General features: G+C 35.9%; 7 non-coding genes across 7 annotated transcripts; 4 read left to right on the top strand and 3 right to left on the bottom strand.

Moving 5' to 3' along the window:
* Positions 1-1,258: 1,258 nt before the first annotated feature.
* Trnag-ucc lies at positions 1,259-1,330 on the bottom strand. Its single transcript has one exon. It is a non-coding gene; the product is annotated as a tRNA-Gly (tRNA).
* A 1,443-nt stretch (positions 1,331-2,773) lies between these two features.
* On the top strand, positions 2,774-2,845 carry Trnag-ucc. The gene has a single exon. It is a non-coding gene; the product is annotated as a tRNA-Gly (tRNA).
* A 2,165-nt stretch (positions 2,846-5,010) lies between these two features.
* Trnag-ucc lies at positions 5,011-5,082 on the bottom strand. Its single transcript has one exon. It is a non-coding gene; the product is annotated as a tRNA-Gly (tRNA).
* A 2,510-nt stretch (positions 5,083-7,592) lies between these two features.
* Positions 7,593-7,664, bottom strand: Trnag-ucc. The gene has a single exon. It is a non-coding gene; the product is annotated as a tRNA-Gly (tRNA).
* Positions 7,665-9,648: 1,984 nt separating this feature from the next.
* Trnag-ucc lies at positions 9,649-9,720 on the top strand. Its single transcript has one exon. It is a non-coding gene; the product is annotated as a tRNA-Gly (tRNA).
* Positions 9,721-15,143: 5,423 nt separating this feature from the next.
* Trnag-ucc lies at positions 15,144-15,215 on the top strand. Its single transcript has one exon. It is a non-coding gene; the product is annotated as a tRNA-Gly (tRNA).
* Positions 15,216-17,178: 1,963 nt separating this feature from the next.
* Positions 17,179-17,250, top strand: Trnag-ucc. The gene has a single exon. It is a non-coding gene; the product is annotated as a tRNA-Gly (tRNA).
* The last annotated feature ends 2,750 nt before the right edge of the window (positions 17,251-20,000 follow it).

Below are 20,000 nucleotides of genomic sequence, written 5' to 3'. Positions count from 1 at the left end.
GAAAGAACGTAAAACCGAAAGAGCGAGAGATAATGAGAAAGTAAGAAACAGAAGTAGGGGAACGATGAATTAGAGAAGAGAGTAATAAGAAATGTGAATTAGAGAGGCAGAGGATTTAGGGTACTGAGACAGTCCGACACTGTAAGAAAGAAAATGATAATGAATGAAACAATAGGTAAGGAGAAAGACACTCAGAAGGGAAGGGAAACCGAGAGATAGAGGGGTAGCTGTATCGTATTTCATATATTTATTTAGCCACACATATGTATGTGTATGTATGTATGCATTTATGTATGTACATATTTATCTGTCTCTATATAACATTGAAGTTGTTTCTATGACTTTTATATACATACATATGTATGTTTGCTTGTATGTATAAATACATGTTTTTATCTATGTTCGTGGGCCCCCTAACACTTTTGTGTAGGATAGATAAGGATATTGAGTAGTCCAAATATTCTAGACTTCACGCTCTATTCCTCTGATACCGGTCCAGAATCATAACTGGTATTTTTTCTAGATTCAGAAAAAAAAACAAAGCTCTGGAACAAGCAGCTAATATGTACAATTCGTTTTACAATATTGAAAAAAGAAAGAAAAATCAAGAAGATTTTCGGTGGGGAGGATAATATTGTTAGTCTGAATTCCTTTTCCTTGGTGATCGCCAAACGATCCAGGAATGTTCCCTCAAGGATACATACTACCTCTAAGGCTGGGACCTGCCCGTATATCAGATATCTTGTACCTTTCATCATATGTGCCACGGCGAGCTCAACATGAATACGTGCATGTATATACATACATTAAACATAAATATGCACACACACATACATATATCTAAATATGTGTACATATATATGTATATGTATACATATACACATGTGTTTTTGGGTATTTATATCATATGCATGTATATACCTAAATAGACAGACTAACAACGAAGCAATTATCTTTCTATCTCTGTTAACACGTTTGTATGACTGTCTTTCTGTGTCTATCCCCCGATTTATTATTTTGTATACTTGCGTCTGTACCCTAGACCCTCTTCCTCTATTATTTTATTATTTTTTAGATTCATCCTTCTCCTCCTTTCTCTTACTTTATTCGCTCCTCTCGCCCTTTCGGTATTTCGTTTTTCCGCTTTCTCACTCAACTCTTTGGTTCTTCAAGTTTTTCACTCTTCAACCCTTTCACCCACTTCTTCACTCGTCTTTCTCTCGTTCACTCTCCCTCCCTCCTTCTCAGTCAAAAGTCTTGCGATGGCCGGGAATCGAACCCGGGTCAACTGCTTGGAAGGCAGCTATGCTCACCACTATACCACCATCGCTTCACATTTCCAGAAGAGGAACAATGCAAAGTCATCTCCCTCACGAGAGACTTTCCAGCGACGACTCGGATACCTACCTGAATTACTTGCTATTTGCGAGTATTAATGTATTCCCTGATAGAGCTGCAATGTGATGAGTGAACGAGGGAGAGTAGACGAGTAAAGAAGTGAAAGGTTTGAAGAAAGAATTAAAAAGTGAAAGTGAAAGAATGGACGAAAATAAGATTGAAGGAGCTGAAGAGTGAAAACCTGAAAGATGTGGCATGAAAGAGTGGGAGACTGAAACAACAGAAATTCGAAAGAGCGTAAGAGAGAAAATGTGAAAGAGGAGAGGAGCGGAGAGAATGAGAAAGTAAGAAACAGAAGTAGGAGAATGATGAGTTTGAGAGTTTAGTTGCCTCTTATCTAATATCTCTATTTAGCCACACATATGTATTTCTATGTATACATTTATGTATGTATGCGTTCATGCACACATCGCATATGAATGTGCGTGGATTCATGCACGCGCACATGAGCACATAAGCGGATTTGCATACGTTGGGTGAGTATAACGTAAATACGGTAGTGGGTTGGGAACCACCAACAACATACTTGGCCAACTATCCCTGGGGAAGGATCATGGGTCAACTCAACCGCACCAGTATAAAGACTCAGCCAACTACATAATGCCAAGTTGACAACGTGAAACATGGCACCAAGTAGTTCTTCAAACACTGCATACCCTGGGGTAAGATATGGTTACAAACCACGCACCATATAATAAACTCTTTTAACTAGTCATTAATGCTAATGTTGTGACAGTGAACACATGCCGAAGTATTTGGGTTACGCAACACATGCTGGTAGCACAACAGGCAAGCCATACAATTCATATGGTGTGACAGTATTTTGAGGACGCCACATGGCCATCTATATGCTATATTATTTACTATATATACTTATATGATATATATATATATATATATATATATATATATATATATATATATATTATTTATTCATTTTTTACACAGCGCGGAAGCGGAAGAGGTCCGCTGCACTTTGCTTCTTCCATATTCTTTTATATCTTTCACACTTCTCTCTTTCTCTCCCCCCTCCCTCCCAAAAAAGGCAACATTATCGATAAAATAAAGGCAGTATTTATGGAAGTAATTGGAAAATAACGATTATATCGAGAAAAGTAACAGTATGAACAACAATTATGACAACGGATAATGACATAAACAATTTATACGTGCAGGTACTTTACACATACACACACATCCATCTATCTATCTATCTATCTATCTATCTATCTATCTATATATATATACATGTACATATACTTTTTTTTTAATACAATCGCAAATAACGAGTAAGGCTAGTAGGTATCCGAGTCGTCGCTGGAAAGTCTCTCGTGAGGGAGATGACTTTGCATTGTTCCTCTTCTGGAAATGTGAAGCGATGGTGGTATAGTGGTGAGCATAGCTGCCTTCCAAGCAGTTGACCCGGGTTCGATTCCCGGCCATCGCAAGACTTTTGACTGAGAAGGAGGGAGGGAGAGTGAACGAGAGAGAGAAAGACGAGTGAAGAAGTGGGTGAAAGGGTTGAAGAGTGAAGAGAGTTGAAGAACCAAAGATTTGAGTGAGAAAGCGGAAAAACGAAATATCGAAAGGGCGAGAGGAGCGAAGAAAGTAAGAGAATGATGGAAAGTAAGAGAAAGGAGGAGAAGGATGAATCTAAAAAATAATAAAATAATAGAGGAAGAGGGTCTAGGGTACAGACGCAAGTATACAAAATAATAGATCGGGGGATAGACACAGAAAGGCAGTCATACAAACGTGTTAACAGAGATAGAGAGATAACTGCTTCGTTGTTAGTCTGTCTATTTAGGTATATACATGCATATGATATAAATACCCAAAAACACATGTATATGTATACGTATACATATATATGTACACATATTTAGATATATGTATGTGTGTGTGCATATTTATGTTTAATGTATGTATATACATGCACATTAAGTATCATGCTGTGACCACGGCGGCTCAGACATGAACCTACCGTTAAAAGAAGAAGATACATGCACGTATATAAGCATGTATGCACGTATATATGTGTATCTGTACCTATCCATCTATATAACTCTTAAGCTGGTTTCCTATCACTTTAATATAGGATAGATAATGATGCCGAGTACCATATATTCTATACTTCAAGCGTTATTCCTCTGACACCTCTGACATCATAACATGCATTTTTCTAGATGTTTTGGTTCATCATTTAAGTTCTGTAACAAGCTACCCTTTCCATGTACATGAAAAATATACATACATATCTATATTGTATATGTATATTTAAATATATATATATATATATATATATATATATATATATATATACACACACATATATATATATACACACACACACACACACACACACACACACATATATATATATATATATATATATATATATATATATATATATATATACACACATACACATATATATGTATCATAAACTCAAGGTCGGGTCGGGTCTCATCACAAGCTGATCCGACATTTTCTCATGGATACTATATTCTATTCCACCTTTTCATGCATTGAAGTTTGATTCTGTGTAATCAACAAATATTTTTTCCTTCTCTTTATATCTGTCTGGTTCTGAATATGTGCAGTATATAAATGTGTGTGCATGTTTAATTAATGTTACATACGCTGCCGATGTTTCTCAGTAGGGCACGAGAGCTAGGAGCCGAACGCAAAGTGAGGACAGTATATGAAAGGACAAAACAATAACAGCGGCAGACCGCTATGAGGTAAAGATATAGTATCCTTGAGAAAATCTGGATCGGTTGGCGATAAGAAAAATGAAAACATTTCTCCGCGCTCTTGATTTTTCTTTCTATTTTCAATATTGTAAAACGAATTGTACATATTAGCTGCTTGTTCCAGAGCTTTGTTTTTTTTTCTGAATCTAGAAAAAATACCAGTTATGATTCTGGACCGGTATCAGAGGAATAGGGCGTGAAGTCTAGAATATTTGGACTACTCGATATCCTTATCTATCCTACACAAAAGTGTTAGGGGGCCCACGAACATAAATACAAACATGTATTTACATACAGACAAGCAAACATACATATGTATGTATATAAAAGTGATAGAAACAACTTCAATGTTATATAGAGAGAGATAAATACGTACATACATAAATGCATGCATACATACACATATATATGTGTGGCTAAATAAATATATGAAATACGATGCAGCTACCCCTCAATCTCTCGGTTTCCCTTCCCTTCTGAGTGCCTTTCTCCTTACCTATTGTTTCATTCATTATCATTTTCTTTCTTACAGTGTCGGACTGTCTCAGTACCCTAAATCCTCTACCTCTCTAATTCACATTTCTTATTACTCTCTTCTCTAATTCATCGTTCCCCTACTTCTGTTTCTTACTTTCTCATTATCTCTCGCTCTTTCGGTTTTACGTTCTTTCATATTTCTCTCTTCCGCTCTTTCGTATTTTCGTTGTTTCATTTTTTCCACTTTCATTCTTCCTTTCTCCCACTCTTTTTCTTCAGCTCTTTCGATTTTCCTTTCTTCCATTCTTTCACTTTCACTTTTCACTCGTCACCTCTCTCCCTCGTTCCGTCTCTCTCCCTCCTTTCCAGTCAAAAGTCCTGCGATGGCCGGGAATCGAACCCGGGTCAACTGCTTGGAAGGCAGCTATGCTCACCACTATACCACCATCGCTTCACATTTCCAGATGAGGAACAATGCAAAGTAATCTTGTGGTGTAACGCCTGGGGTATCCCTTAACAAGTGAAATATTGAAACAAGTGAAGTAACCCAAGAGAGTCTTACCCAGATGTACACCACATGGCGAGTAGACCTAACCTTTGTTTGTATGTGGTTTCGCACCCCAATGCCCTATCGGTCGAAGTGGACACGAGTTATAGCTTTTTGACCTGGCTCAGGATCAGACGTGGGAAAACGTGGAAAACGTGGACAACAGAGTACTGTTGTTAGTGTAGGCGTGTCTTAACCATAGGAATATGGTCATTGGACAAGAAATAACCAATGAAGAAATGTGTTTGGAAAAAGAACCAATGAAAAGAAGAGAAAGATATGAGAGCCAGGCTGAGCGACAAAATGTGTGACGAAAAGTCGTCAGTCTCAGAGCAGACCCCACACTAGGTGCATCTGAACCTGTTACCCGGTGAGTTACTCGAACAATTATTGTACGGATCTCCCAAGTTTTAACTTAGAAAATTCTAGAACCCAAGATTAAGGCAATATTGAATAAGTCAATAAATAATGAAGTGAAAACAATCTTTCAGTTTTCCTCTTGATATTAATTAATCCCAAGTATTGGAGACCTGACACTCCTCAAAGGTCAGTGGTGGCAGTTTACCATTTAATTGTGGAATGTTAAATATTAGATAAAAAATAAGTAAAGCCTACGACCGCTCGGAAACACCACAATCTCCCTCACGAGAGACTTTCCAGCGACGACTCGGATGCCTACTTGCCTTACCCGTTGTTAGTGATTACTGTATTAGAAGAAGAAAAAATATGTGTATGTATATATATATATATATATATATATATATATATATATATATATATATATATATATGTGTATATGTGTGTGTGTATATATATATATATATATATATATATATATATATATATATATATATATATATATATATATGTATATGTGTGTATATATATATATATATATATATATATATATATTATATATATATATATATATATTAGATAGATAGATGTGTGTGTGTGTGTGGTAAGTGCAAGCACGCATGCATAACAATACAAAGGAACAATACAGTCATGTCCCTCACGAGACTTTCCAGCGGCGACTCGGATGCCTACTTACCCTACCTGGTGTTAATGGGTATTACTGTATTTCCTGATAGACCTTGAATGTTATGCTGATTTCAAATTTATTAAAAGAAAATTGTAAAGAAAAATATATAGATATTTGTGTGTAAAGTATGTGCACGCATAAATTGTTTATCATGTCATTGTTCGCCATAATCATTATTCATACTGTTATTTTTCTCGATATTATTATCGTCATTGCCCAATTACTTCCATAAATACCGTTATTTTATTGATGGTATTCCCTTTTTTTGGGGGGGCGGGAGAGACGGGGAGAGAGAAGTGTGAAAGATATAAAAGAGAAAATGGAGGAAGCAGAGTGTAGTGGACGCGTTTTCCAACTAAAAAAACAGTGGCTTGTGCGTGTGTGTTTTCGCAAGCATATCTAAATGTGACGCGCATTATATGAATGTTGATATATATAATTAATGTTACACACGCTAAAGACAATATATGAAAGGGCAAAACAAGTAACAGCGACAAGTAATTACTAAAAAGACACCGAAGAAAAACGTAACTAGGTAAGGATGGTATAGAAGAGGAACATCGGAAATCACATCAATCACGAGTCTATTTTGGTCACAGGGACCAAGAAAAATAATAAGAAATAAATTAATAAATTAATACGTAACGGCATGAAGCAGTGGGATAGAATATAGTAGTAGCCTTGAGAAATTTTTGGATCAGTTTGCGATGAGAAAATTGAAAACGTTTTGCCCGCCTTTTAGGATTTTTTTTTTCTGTATAGCGAATTATACGATTTGGTAGCTTTTACAGAGCTTAATCATTGTTGGGAAAGAATGTAAAAATACCATTTAAGATACTAGTTTCAGAGGAATAAATAGGAAATGTAAGAGATACTCGATATCATTATCTTTCTAATATAAAAGTGGTAGGAGGCCAACTTAAAAGCTATATATATACATGGACACACGCATACATACATATGCATATGTGTACATCTATAAACATTTACATGCGGTAAAGTGTGTATATAAAGTTTATTGTGAGCCAACCTAAGAATTGTACACTTTACAAACACACAAACAGATATATCAATTTCTTCTTGGTTGTCTGCCATCATTATATACATGTAAATGTACATACACACATACATACACATATATACATATGTATATCTGTATATATACATATATGTCATACATATGTATATATGTATGTGTGCGTATAGCTTAGATAGGCAGCTTCCTCTTTTATCTTTCTGCTTCCCTGTCTGCGTAACTGTCACTCGCCAACTCCGCTCGTCAGCTCTCACTTTTTCACCCTTTCAATCACTCCTTCATTCGTCTACCTCTTTCTCGTTCACTCTCATTCTCACTCCTCGTCAAAAGTCCTGCGATGGCCGGGAATCGAACCCGGGTCAACTGCTTGGAAGGCAGCTATGCTCACCACTATACCACCATCGCTTCACATTTCCAGAAGAGGAACAATGCAAAGTCATCTCTCTCACGAGAGACTTTCCAACGACGACTCGGATATCTACCTGAATTACCTGCTATTTGCATGTACTAATGTATTCCCTGATAGATCTGCAATGTGATGAGAGTGAACGAGGGAGAGAGAGCAGACGAGGAAAGGAGTAAAAGGGTTGAAGAAAGAATTAAAAAGTGAAAGTGAAAGAATGGATGAAAATAAGATTGAAGGAGCTGAAGAGTGAAAGACTGAAAGATGTGGAATGAAAGAAATGAATGAAAGGGTCTAGGGTACAGACGCAAATAGACAGAACAACAATGTAAGGGTTAAAATCAAATAGAAATAGAAATAGATTGGTGGAAAGACACAGAAAGACAATCATACAAACATGTTAACAGAGATAAAGAGGTAACTGTATATATTTATACATAGATATATGAATATATGTGTAAATATATGTTAATTAATGTATATACATGCATGTATATAAGTGATAGGAATATAAGTGATATTCCTATCACTTTAATATAGAGCAGATAATGATACCGATTATCATATGTTCTATACTTCATGCGTTATTCCTTTGACACCGATAGAGCATCATAACCTGCATCTTTCTCAATATTTTGTTTCATTATCTAAATTTTGTAACAAGCTACCCTATCCTTTTACATTATATATATATATATATATATATATATATATATATATATATATATATATATATATATATATATATATATACGTATATCTCTATACTGTATATATTATATATATATTTAAATATATATACATACACATATATATATCATAAACTCAAGGTCGGGGCCAAAGTGTTGAATTTTCTCATCACCAGCTGATCCAACATTTTCTCATGGACACTATATTCTGTTCCACCTTTTCATGTATTTGAGTTTGATTCTCTTTGTAATCAATATTTTTTCCTTCTTTTTCTTTCTTTTCCTCATTGCTCAGAACCAGATAGGAGCAGCCTGTACGACCAAAGTGGTTTCTAGCCTCATGCAATTTCCAGTGTTCTTCGATATCTTTATCTAGCTGCACTAATGTTTCCATTTATAGTGGTGATTTGTCGTTGTGTTATTTTGTCCTTTGATATTATACTGTCCTCACTTTGCTTCCTTGCTCTCCTACTCTGCTGAGAGGCATCGGATGCTTATATAAGAGGAATTCTATAATTATATCATACATATTAATATACAACATATTTAGACATTCTTACGAAACAAACGCACGGTTTTCTTGGCTGGAAAACGTGAAAGCAAAAGAGGTCCACTGCATTCTTTCACACTTATTTATCTCTCCAAAAATACCATCAACAAAATAAAGCAATTTTTTAATGGAAATAATTGGGTAATAATGATAATGATATCGAGAAAAGTAACAATAAGAACATGAGTAACTGCTGCAGCGAATATGACAATAAATGATGACAGAGGAGAGATAATCTATGTGTGCACCTACTTTATAAATATAAAATATACACATTCATATACTGCAAATCACATTAAGATATGCTTGCGAACACACATACACACAAGCCACTGTTTTTTTAGGTTGGAAAACGCGGAAACGGAAGAGGTCCACTAGGCTCTCCTTCCTCCATCTTCTCTTTTATATCTTCCACACTTCTCTCTTCCCTTATCTTCTCCCCCAATAAAATAGCATCATCAATAAAATAAGGGTATTATTTATTTAAGAACTTTGGCAATAACAATAATATAGAGAAAAGTAACAGTATGAACAATGATTATGACAATGAATACTGACAGATGATAAACTTGTACTTCACACACACACGCATCTATATATATTTTTTCTTTACAAATTTGCTTTAATGAATAGGAAATAACCATCACACTGCAAACAGCAGGTAAGGCAGGTAGGTATCCGAGTCGTCGCTGGAAAGTCTCTCGCGTGAGAAATCACTTTGCATTGTTCCTCTTCTGGAAATGTGAAACGATGGTGGTATAGTGGTGAGCATAGCTGCCTTCCAAGCAGTTGACCCGGGTTCGATTCCCGGCCATCGCAGGACTTTTGACTGGAAAGGAGGGAGAGAGAGTGAACGAAGGAGAGAGTAGACGAGGAAAGGAGTGAGTGAAAGGTTGAAGTTATAATTAAAACGTTAAAGGAAGACTGGAAGAAGGGAAGACTGAAGGAGCTGAATGATGAGTTTAAGAAGAAAGACATAAGGAAAGAAGAGGATTTAGGTGCAGACGCAGAGACAGACTAGCACTGAAAAAAAGAAAAGAAAAAAGGAACAGGTCGGAAGAAAGACAATCACACAATCATGCAGAAGGGAAACGAAAGATTAAAAGGGTAGCTACCTTGTATTTAATTTTCTATTTAGCCACATATGTATATGTATGTATACATGTTTGTATGCGTTCATGCACACATCGCGCGCATATGAATGTGTTTGGATTCATGCACGCGCACATCGCCCGCGGGCGCACATGAGCTCACACACGGATTTGCATATGTGGGTTGGGTATAACGTAAATTCGGTAGTGGTTTGGGAACCACCAACAATACCTGACTAACTACTCCCCTGGGGAAGGATCATGGGTCAACCACTCCTGTATATAAGACCCAGCCACCTACATAATGTCAAGTCGACAACGTGAAACATATCGCCGATTAGTTCGTCAAACGCCGCAACGGTGATGGCACACACACATACACACAAAAGCATTAATTTATTGTACATCACATTTAGATATGCTTACGAATAGACGCACACAAGCCAATGTTTTTTTTTTTGAGATAGAAATCGCGGAAGCGGAAGAGGTCCACTACTCTCTGCTTCCTCCATTTTCTCTTTTATATCTCACACTTCTCTCTCTTTCTCCCCCACCCCCCCAAAAAAGCAAGAACCTAACATTAATATAAAGGTAGTATTTGTGGAAGTAATTGGGCAATAACGATAATGATATCGAGAAAAGTAACAGTATGAACAACGATTATGACAATGAATAATAGCATGATAAACAATTTATGCGTACTTTACACACACACACATACATACACACACATACATACATACACACACATACACACACACATACACATCTATCTATCTATCTATATACATGTTTTCTTAATACATTAATCGGAAACAACAAGTAATTCAGGTAGGTATCCGAGTCGTCGCTGGAAAGTCTCTCGTGAGGGAGATGACTTTGCATTGTTCCTCTTCTGGAAACGTGAAGCGATGGTGGTATAGTGGTGAGCATAGCTGCCTTCCAAGCAGTTGACCTTCGATTCCCGGCCATTGCAGGACTTTTGACTGAGAAGGAGGGAGGGAGAGTGAACGATAGAGAGAAACATGATTGAAGAAGTGGGCGAAAGGATTGAAGAATGAAAGAATGAAGGACCAAAGAGTGAGAAAGCGAAAGAAAAGCAAAAGACCGATAAGGCGAGAGGAGAGAATGAAAAAGTAAAATAAATAAATAAATAAACAAATAAATAAATAAATAAAAAGAAGAGAGAGAGAGAGAAAGGAAGAGGGTCTAGGGTACAGACGCAAATAGACAGAACAACAATGTAAGGGTTAAAATCAAATAGAAATAGAAATAGATTGGTGGAAAGACACAGAAAGACAATCATACAAACATGTTAACAGAGATAAATTGGTAACTGTATATATTTATCCATAGATATATGTATATATGTGTAAATATATGTTAATTAATGTATATATATGCATGTATATAAGTGATAGGAATATAAGTGATATTCCTATCACTTTAATATAGAGCAGATAATGATACCGATTATATGTTCTATACTTCATGCGTTATTCCTTTGACACCGATAGAGCATTAATACCTGCATCTTTCTCAATATTTTATTTCATTATCTAGATTTTGTAACAAGCTACCCTATCCTTTTACATTATATATACATATACGTATATCTTTATACTGTATATATTTATATATATATCTAAATATATATACATACACATATATATATCATAAACTCAAGGTCGGGGCCAAAGTGTTGAATTTTCTCATCACCAGCTGATCCAACATTTTCTCATGGACATTATATTCTGTTCCACCTTTTCATGCATTTAAGTTTGATTCTGTGTAATCAATAATTTTCCTTCTTTTTCTTTCTTTTCCTCATTGATCAGAACCAGATAGGAACAGCCTGTACGACCAAAGTGGTTTCTAGCCTCATGCAATTTCCAGTGTTTTTCGATATCTTATCTACTGACTAATGTTCCATTTATAGTGGTGTTTCGTATTTTTTGTCCTTTGATATTATACTGTCCTCACTTTGCTTCCTTGCTCTCCTACTCTGCTGAGAGACATCAGATGCTTATGTAAGAGAAATTCTATAATTACATATCCGTACATTGTAACACCACTTTTCTTAGCTGAAAAACGCACGAGTTCTCCTTGCAACTCTTCAAGCGGAGTCCACCACTCCTTTCCTTTAATCCCCTCCCAAAATAACCTATTTTATGGAAATCCTTGTACTGAGGAAAGTAACAGTATGAACAATGAGAGGACAGAGGACCGATAATCTATGGGTGCATCTACTTTGTATATATACCCAAAAATACACATTCATATACTGCACATCACATTTAGATATGCTTGCGAAGACACACACAAACCACTGTTTTTTAGGCTGGAAAACGCAGAAGCGGAAGAGGTCCACTATGCTCTCCTTCCTCCATCTCTTTTATATCTTTCACACTTCTCTCTTCCCTTATCTTCTCCCCCACAAAAGAGGCATCAATAAAATAAAGGTATTAATTATGGAAGTACTTTGGCAATAACGATGATATCGAGAGGAGAATAACAGTATGAACAATGATTATGACAACGAATAATCATAGATGATAAAAATTTTTTGTGCATGTACTTTACACATGCACACATCTATATATATATTTTTTTTCGTAGTAGGCCCACTACACTCTACTTTCCCCATCTTCTCTTTTATATCATACACTTTTCTCTCTTTCTCCACCCCCCCTCCAAAAAAAGGCAAATACCTAACATTAAAATAAAGGAGTATTTATGGAAGTAATTGGGCAATAGGGATAATGATATCGAGAAAAGTAACAGTATGAACAACGATTAGGATAATGAATAATAACATGATAAACAATATATGCGTGCATGTACTTCACACATACACACCCATACATCTATCTATGTATCTGTATATATATACACACATTTTTTAAATACATTAATCACAAGCGGTGAGTCAAGTAGGTATCCGAGTTGTCATTGGAAAGCCTCTCGTGAGGGAGATGACTTTGCATTGTTCCTCTTCTTCTGGGTTCGATTCCCGGCCATCGCAAGACTTTTGACTGAGAAGGAGGGAGGGAGAGCGAGAGAAAGACAAATGAAGAAGTGGGTGAAAGGAGGAGTTGAGGAGTGAAAGACTTGAAGAACGGCAGAGTGAGAAAGCGAAAAAACGGAAGACCGAAAGGGCGAGAGGAGAGAATGAGAGAGAGGGAGAGGGAGAAGGAGAGGGAGAGGGAGAGGGAGAGGGAGAGGGAGGAAGAGGGTCTAGGGTACACACGCAAATAGACAGAACGACAATGCAAGAATTAAAATTAGATAGAAATAGATCGGTGGAAAGACAGAAAGACAATCATACAAATGTGTTAACAGAGATAAAGAGGTAACTGTATATATCTATACATTTATAGATATATGTATATATATGTGTGTGTACATGTGTTTAATGTATGCTTATACATGTATGTATATAAGGATGTATGCACGTATGCATCTATGTGTATGTACCAATCTATCTATATAACCTTTAAGCTGGTTTCCTATCTCCTTGATATCGGACAGATAATGATACCACGTATCATATGTTCTATACTTCATGCGTTATTCCTTTGACACCGATAGAGCATCATAACCTGCATCCTTCTAAATTTTTTGTCTCATCATATAAGTTCTGTAACAAGCTACCCTATCCTTGTACATAAAAAATATAAGTACATCTCCATACAGTATATATATTCAAATATATATACATACACATATGTATCATAAACTCAAGGTCGGGTCAAAAAGTGTTAAATTTTCTCATCACCAGCTGATCCAACATTTTCTCATGGATACAATATTCTATTCCACCTTTTCATGCATTTAAGTTTGATTCTATGTAATCAATATTTTTTTTTTCGTTTTCCTCATTGCTCAGAACCAGATAGAAGCACCCCTTACGACAAAAGTTGTTTCTAGCACCATGCAATTTTAAGTGTTCTATATCTATAGAACCTAGCCACTGGGTGGCCAAGCCAGCCCAAGTCAGTACTGGTCCCAAGCCCGGATAAGATAGGGAGAATGATTACCTAAAAAAAAAAAAAAGGTAACACCGGCACTCTCCGTGGAAAGGAACTGGGGACCCTACCACGTACTCACTCCAAGAGCATCACAACATGAAAACTACAATGAAGTATCATGCTGTGACCACGGCGGCTCAGACATGAACCTACCGTTAAAAGAAGAATATCTATATCTAGTTGCACTATGTTTCCATTTATAGTGTTGGTTTGTCGTTAACTGTTATTTTGTCCTTTCATGTTATAGTGTCCTCACTTTGCTTCCTTGCTCTCCTACTCTGCTGAGAGGCATCGGATGCTTAATTAAGAGAAATTCTATAATTGTATATCCGTACATATTAATATACAATATATTCAGACATTCTTACAAAACAACGCACGGTTTTCTTAGCTGGAAAACGCGGAAGCTGAAGAGGTCCACTGCACTCTTTCACACTTCTTTATCCCCCCAAATATACTCCAACAAAATAAAGCAAACTTTTATGGAAATAATTGGATTAATAATGATATCGAGAAAAGTAACAGTATGGACAATGAGTAACAGTTTCAGCGATTATGACAATAAATGATGACAGAAGAGCGATAATCTATGTGTGCATCTACTTTGTAAATATGAAAAAATACATATACTGCACATCACATTTAGATATGCTTTCGGAAGACACACACAAGCCAGTTTTTTTAGTTGTAAAACGCGGAAGCGGAAGAGGTCCACAAGGCTCTCCTTCCTCCATCTCGTTTATATCTTTCACACATCTCTTTTCCCTTATCTTCTCCCCCACAAAAAAGGCATCATCGATAAAATAAAGGTATTAATTACGGAAGAAATTTGGCAATAACGATAATATAGAGAAACGTAACAGTATGAACAGTGATAATGACAACGAATATGACAGATGATAAAGTTATACTTCACACACACACACACTATATCTATATATATTTTTTTTCTTTACAAATTAGCTTTAATGATTAGAAAATAACCATGACATTGCAGCTCTATTAGCTAATGCATTAATACTCGCATACAGCAGGTAAGGCAGGTAGGTATCCGGGTCGTCGCTGGAAAGTCTCTCGTGAGGGATATGACTTCGTATTGTTCCTCTTCTGGAAATATGAAGCGATGGTGGTATAGTGGTGAGCATAGCTGCCTTCCAAGCAGTTGACCCGGGTTCGATTCCCGGCCATCGCAAGACTTTTGACTGAGAAGGAGGGAGAGAGAGTGAACGAGGGAAAGAAAGACGAGTGAAGAAGAGAGTGACAGGGATGAAGAGTGAAAGACTTGAAGAACGAAAGAATTGCGTAAGAAAGCGAAATAAACGAAAGACCAAAAGGGCGAGAGAGAATGAGAAAGTAGGTAGAAGAATGATGAATTAAAGAGTAATAAAACAGGATGGGGAGTATAGTGTACAGACGCAAAGAGAACAATGTAAGAATGAAAAGGAAAAATAACAGTTCATGAGGAAGACACAAAAATACAAACGTGTTAACAGAGACAAAGAACTAAATGCTTCGTTGTTCGTCTGTTTATTGAGGTATATACATGTATATGATATAAATACACAAAGAACACATACATTTATGTACATATATGTATTATACATATTCAGTTATATGTATATATGTATACATATATATTTGTATATATATTTATACATATATATACACATATGTGTTTAATGTGTGTGTATGCATACATGTATATAAGCATGTATGTACGTATTTATCTATGTGTGTATGTAGCTATCAATCTATCTGACCTTTAAGCTGGATTCATATTTTTTGTAGGGCAGATAATGATACTGAGTATGTTCTATACTTCATGCTTTATTCCCCTGACACCGGTAGAGCATCATAACCTCCATGTTTCTATATGTTTTGTTTGGTCATTTAAGTTCTGTAACAAGGTACCCTATCGTTGTGCATAAAGATATATGTATATCTTTATACTATATATATATATATACATACACATATGCATATAATCATAAACTCAAGGTCAGGTCAAAAAGTGTACAATTTTCCAACATTTTCTCATGGATGCTTCATTCTATTCCGTTTAATGCATTTAAGAAATAATTCTTTTACTTCTTTTTCTCTATTTGTTTTCCTCATTGCTCAGAAGCAGATAGAAGCAGCCTGTACGACCAAAGTGGTTTCTAGCCTCGTGCAATTCCAGTTTTCCCCTGTATCTTTGTCTAGTTGCACGTCTGTTTCCATTTCTAGTGGTGGCTTGTCGTTAAGTGTTATTTTGTCCTTTGATATTATACTGTCCTCACTTTGCTTCCTTGCTCTCCTACTCTGGTGAGAGGTATCAGCTGCTAATGTAAGATAAATTCTATAATTACATATCAATATAAAATATATTCAGACATTCTTACGAAACAAACGCACGGTTTTCTTGGCTGGAAAACGTGAAAGCAGAAGAGGTCCACTGCATTCTTTCACACTTCTTTATCTCTCCCAAAAATACCACCAACAAAACAAAGCAATTTTTTATGAAAATGAATTGGGTAATAATGATAATAGTATCGAGAAAAGTAACAGTATGAACAATGAGTAACTGTTGCAGCGAATATGACGATAAATGATGACAGAGGAGCGATAATCTTTGTGTGCATCTACTTTGTATATATATATAAGAATACACATTCACATACTGCACATCACATTTAGATATGTTTTCGAAGACACACACACAAGTCCCTGGTTTTTAGGTTGGAAAACGCGGAAGCGGAAGAGGTCCACTAGGCTCTCCCTCCTCCAACTCTTTTATATCTTTCACACTTCTCTCTTCCCTTATCTTCTCCTCCACAAAAAGGCATCATCACTAAAATAAAGATATTATTTATGGAAGAAATTTGAAAATAACGATAATATAGAGAAAAGTAAACAGCATGAACAGTGATTATGACAACGAATAATGACAGGTGAAAAACTTGTACTTCACACACACACACACACTATATCTCTATATATTTTTTTCTTTACAAATTAGCTTTAATGATTAGAAAATAACCATGACATTGCAGCTCTATTAGCTAATACATTAATACTCGCATACAGCAGGTAAGGCAGGCAGGTATCCGGGTCGTCGCTGGAAAGTCTCTCGTGAGGGAGATGACTTTGTATTGTTCCTCTTCTGGAAATGTGAAGCGATGGTGGTATAGTGGTGAGCATAGCTGCCTTCCAAGCAGTTGACCCGGGTTCGATTCCCGGCCATCGCAAGACTTTTCACTGAGAAGGAGAAAAAAAAAAAAAAAAAAGTAACACCGAAAGGGCGAGAGGAGAGAATGAGAGAGAGGGAGAGGGAGAAGGAGAGGGAGAGGGAGAGGGAGAGGGAGAGGGAGGAAGAGGGTCTAGGGTACACACGCAAATAGACAGAACGACAATACAAGAATTAAAATTAAATAGAAATAGATCGGTGGAAAGACAGAAAGACAATCATACAAATGTGTTAACAGAGATAAAGAGGTAACTGTATATATCTATACATATATAGATATATGAATATATATATATGTGTGTACATGTGTTTAATGTATGTTTATACATGTATGTACATAAGGATGTATGCACGTATGCATCTATGTGTATGTACCAATCCATCTATATAACTTTTAAGCTGGTTTCCTATCTCCTTGATATCGGACAGATAATGATACCGCGTATCATATGTTCTATACTTCATGCGTTATTCCTTTGACACCGATAGAGCATCATAACCTGCATCCTTCTAAATTTTTTGTCTCATCATATAAGTTCTGTAACAAGTTACCCTATCCTTGTACATAAAAAATATAAGTACATCTCCATACAGTATATATATTCAAATATATATACATACACATATGTATCATAAACTCAAGGTCGGGTCAAAAAGTGTTAAATTTTCTCATCACCAGCTGATCCAACATTTTCTCATGGATACAATATTCTATTCCACCTTTTCATGCATCTAAGTTTGATTCTGTGTAATCAATATCTTTTTTTCTTTTTCGTCATTGCTCAGAACCAGATAGAAGCAGCCTGTACGACCAAAGTGGTTTCTAGCACCATGCAATTTTAAGTGTTCTACATTTATATCTAGTTGCACTATGTTTCCTTTTATAGTGGTGGTTTGTCGTTAAGTTTTATTTTGTCCTTTGATATTATACTGTCCTCACTTTGCTTCCTTGCTCTCCTACTCTGCTGAGAGGCATCGGATGCTAAATAGAAGGTCATATTGGTTCCGTACATACTTATGACAAATATTCAGATATTCTTACATAAAGAATGCACGGTTTCTTAGCTGGGCAAACGCCGGAAGCTGAAGAATGCCACTGCACTCTTCACACATCTATTCTCTAATATACCAACAAAAGAAAGCAACTTTTATGGAAATAATGGATTAATGAAGATCGAGAAAAGTAACAGTAGGAAGAATGAGTAAAACAGTTTCAACGATTAGACAATAAAGATAGACAGGAAGAGCGAAAATAATCTATGTTGATAAAAAATTAATATAGCACATCACTTTAGATATGCTTTCGAAGACCCACAAGCCAGTTTTTAGTTGTTAACCGGAAGCTTGAAGAGTCCACAGGCTCTCCTTCCTCCATCTCGTTTATATCTTCACACTCTCTTTTCCCTGTAGCTCTACCCCCAAAAATAGCTATCATCGATAAATAAGATTAATTACGAAAAAACTTTGGCATAACGATAAATATAGAGAAACTACAGTATGAACAGTGATAATGACAACGATAATGACAGATGATAACTTGTACTTCACAACACACACACTATATTTTATATATATATTTTTTTATAATTAGCATAATGATTAGAAAATAACCATGATCATGCAGCTCATTACTAATGCCTTAATACGCCATACAGCAGTAAGGCAGGCAGGTATCCGTTCGTCGCTGGAAAGTCTCTCGTGAGGGATGATTCTTTCTATTTGTTCCTCTTCTGAAAATGAAGCATGGTGGTATAGTGTGGTGAGCATAGCTGCCTTCCAAGCAGTTGACCCGGGTTCGATTCCCGGCCATCGCAAGACTTTTGACTGAGAAGGAGGGAGAGAGAGTGAACGAAGGAAAGAAAGACGAGTGAAGAAGAGAATGCCAGGGATGAAGAGTGAAAGACTTGAAGAACGAAAGAACTGAGTGAGAAAGCGAATAAACGAAAGACCAAAAGGAATGAGAAGATAAATAGTCAATGTATGTATATGCATGATTGTATATAAGCACGTATGTGCGTATTTATATATGTGTATGTAGCTATCCAGCTATATGACTGGCTTCTTATCACTTTTTATAGGACAAATGATATTGAGTATGTTCTATACTTCATGCTTTATTCCCTTGACACCGGTAGAGCATCATAACCTCCATTTTTCTATGTTTTGTTTCATCAATTAAATTCTGCAACAAGGTACCCTATCGTTGCACATAAAGATAAATGTATATCTTTATAGTATATATATATATATGTGTGTATATATATGTATATATATATGTATATATATAATATGTGTGTATATATATGTATATATATATTATAGTATATATATATATATATATATATATATATATATATATATATATATATATAATCATAAACTCAGGATCAGGTCAAAAAGTGTTCAATTTTCTTATCGCCATCTGATAAGAATATTATATTCTGTTCCACTGTTCAATGCCTTTAAGTTTGATTCTTTGTAATCAATGTTTCTTTTCCTTCTTTTTCTTTATTTCTTTTCCTCATTGCTCAGAGGCAGACAACAGCAGCCTATGCGACCGAAGTGGATTCTAGTCTCATGCAATTTCCAATGTTCCTCTTCTATATCTCCTTTACCTATGTTTCCATCCCATGGTTTGTCGTCAACTGTTATTTTGTTCTTTTATATACTTTGCTTCCTTGCTCTCCTACTCTGCTGAGAGGCTTCGGATGTTTATGTAGGAAAGATTATATAATTATATATACGTACGCA

Source organism: Penaeus monodon, chromosome 26 (assembly GCF_015228065.2).
Source record: "Penaeus monodon isolate SGIC_2016 chromosome 26, NSTDA_Pmon_1, whole genome shotgun sequence".
Lineage (NCBI taxonomy): Eukaryota > Metazoa > Arthropoda > Malacostraca > Decapoda > Penaeidae > Penaeus > Penaeus monodon.
The sequence above is the reverse complement of the archived record's forward strand: the minus strand, read 5'-3'. Positions and strand labels throughout refer to the sequence as shown.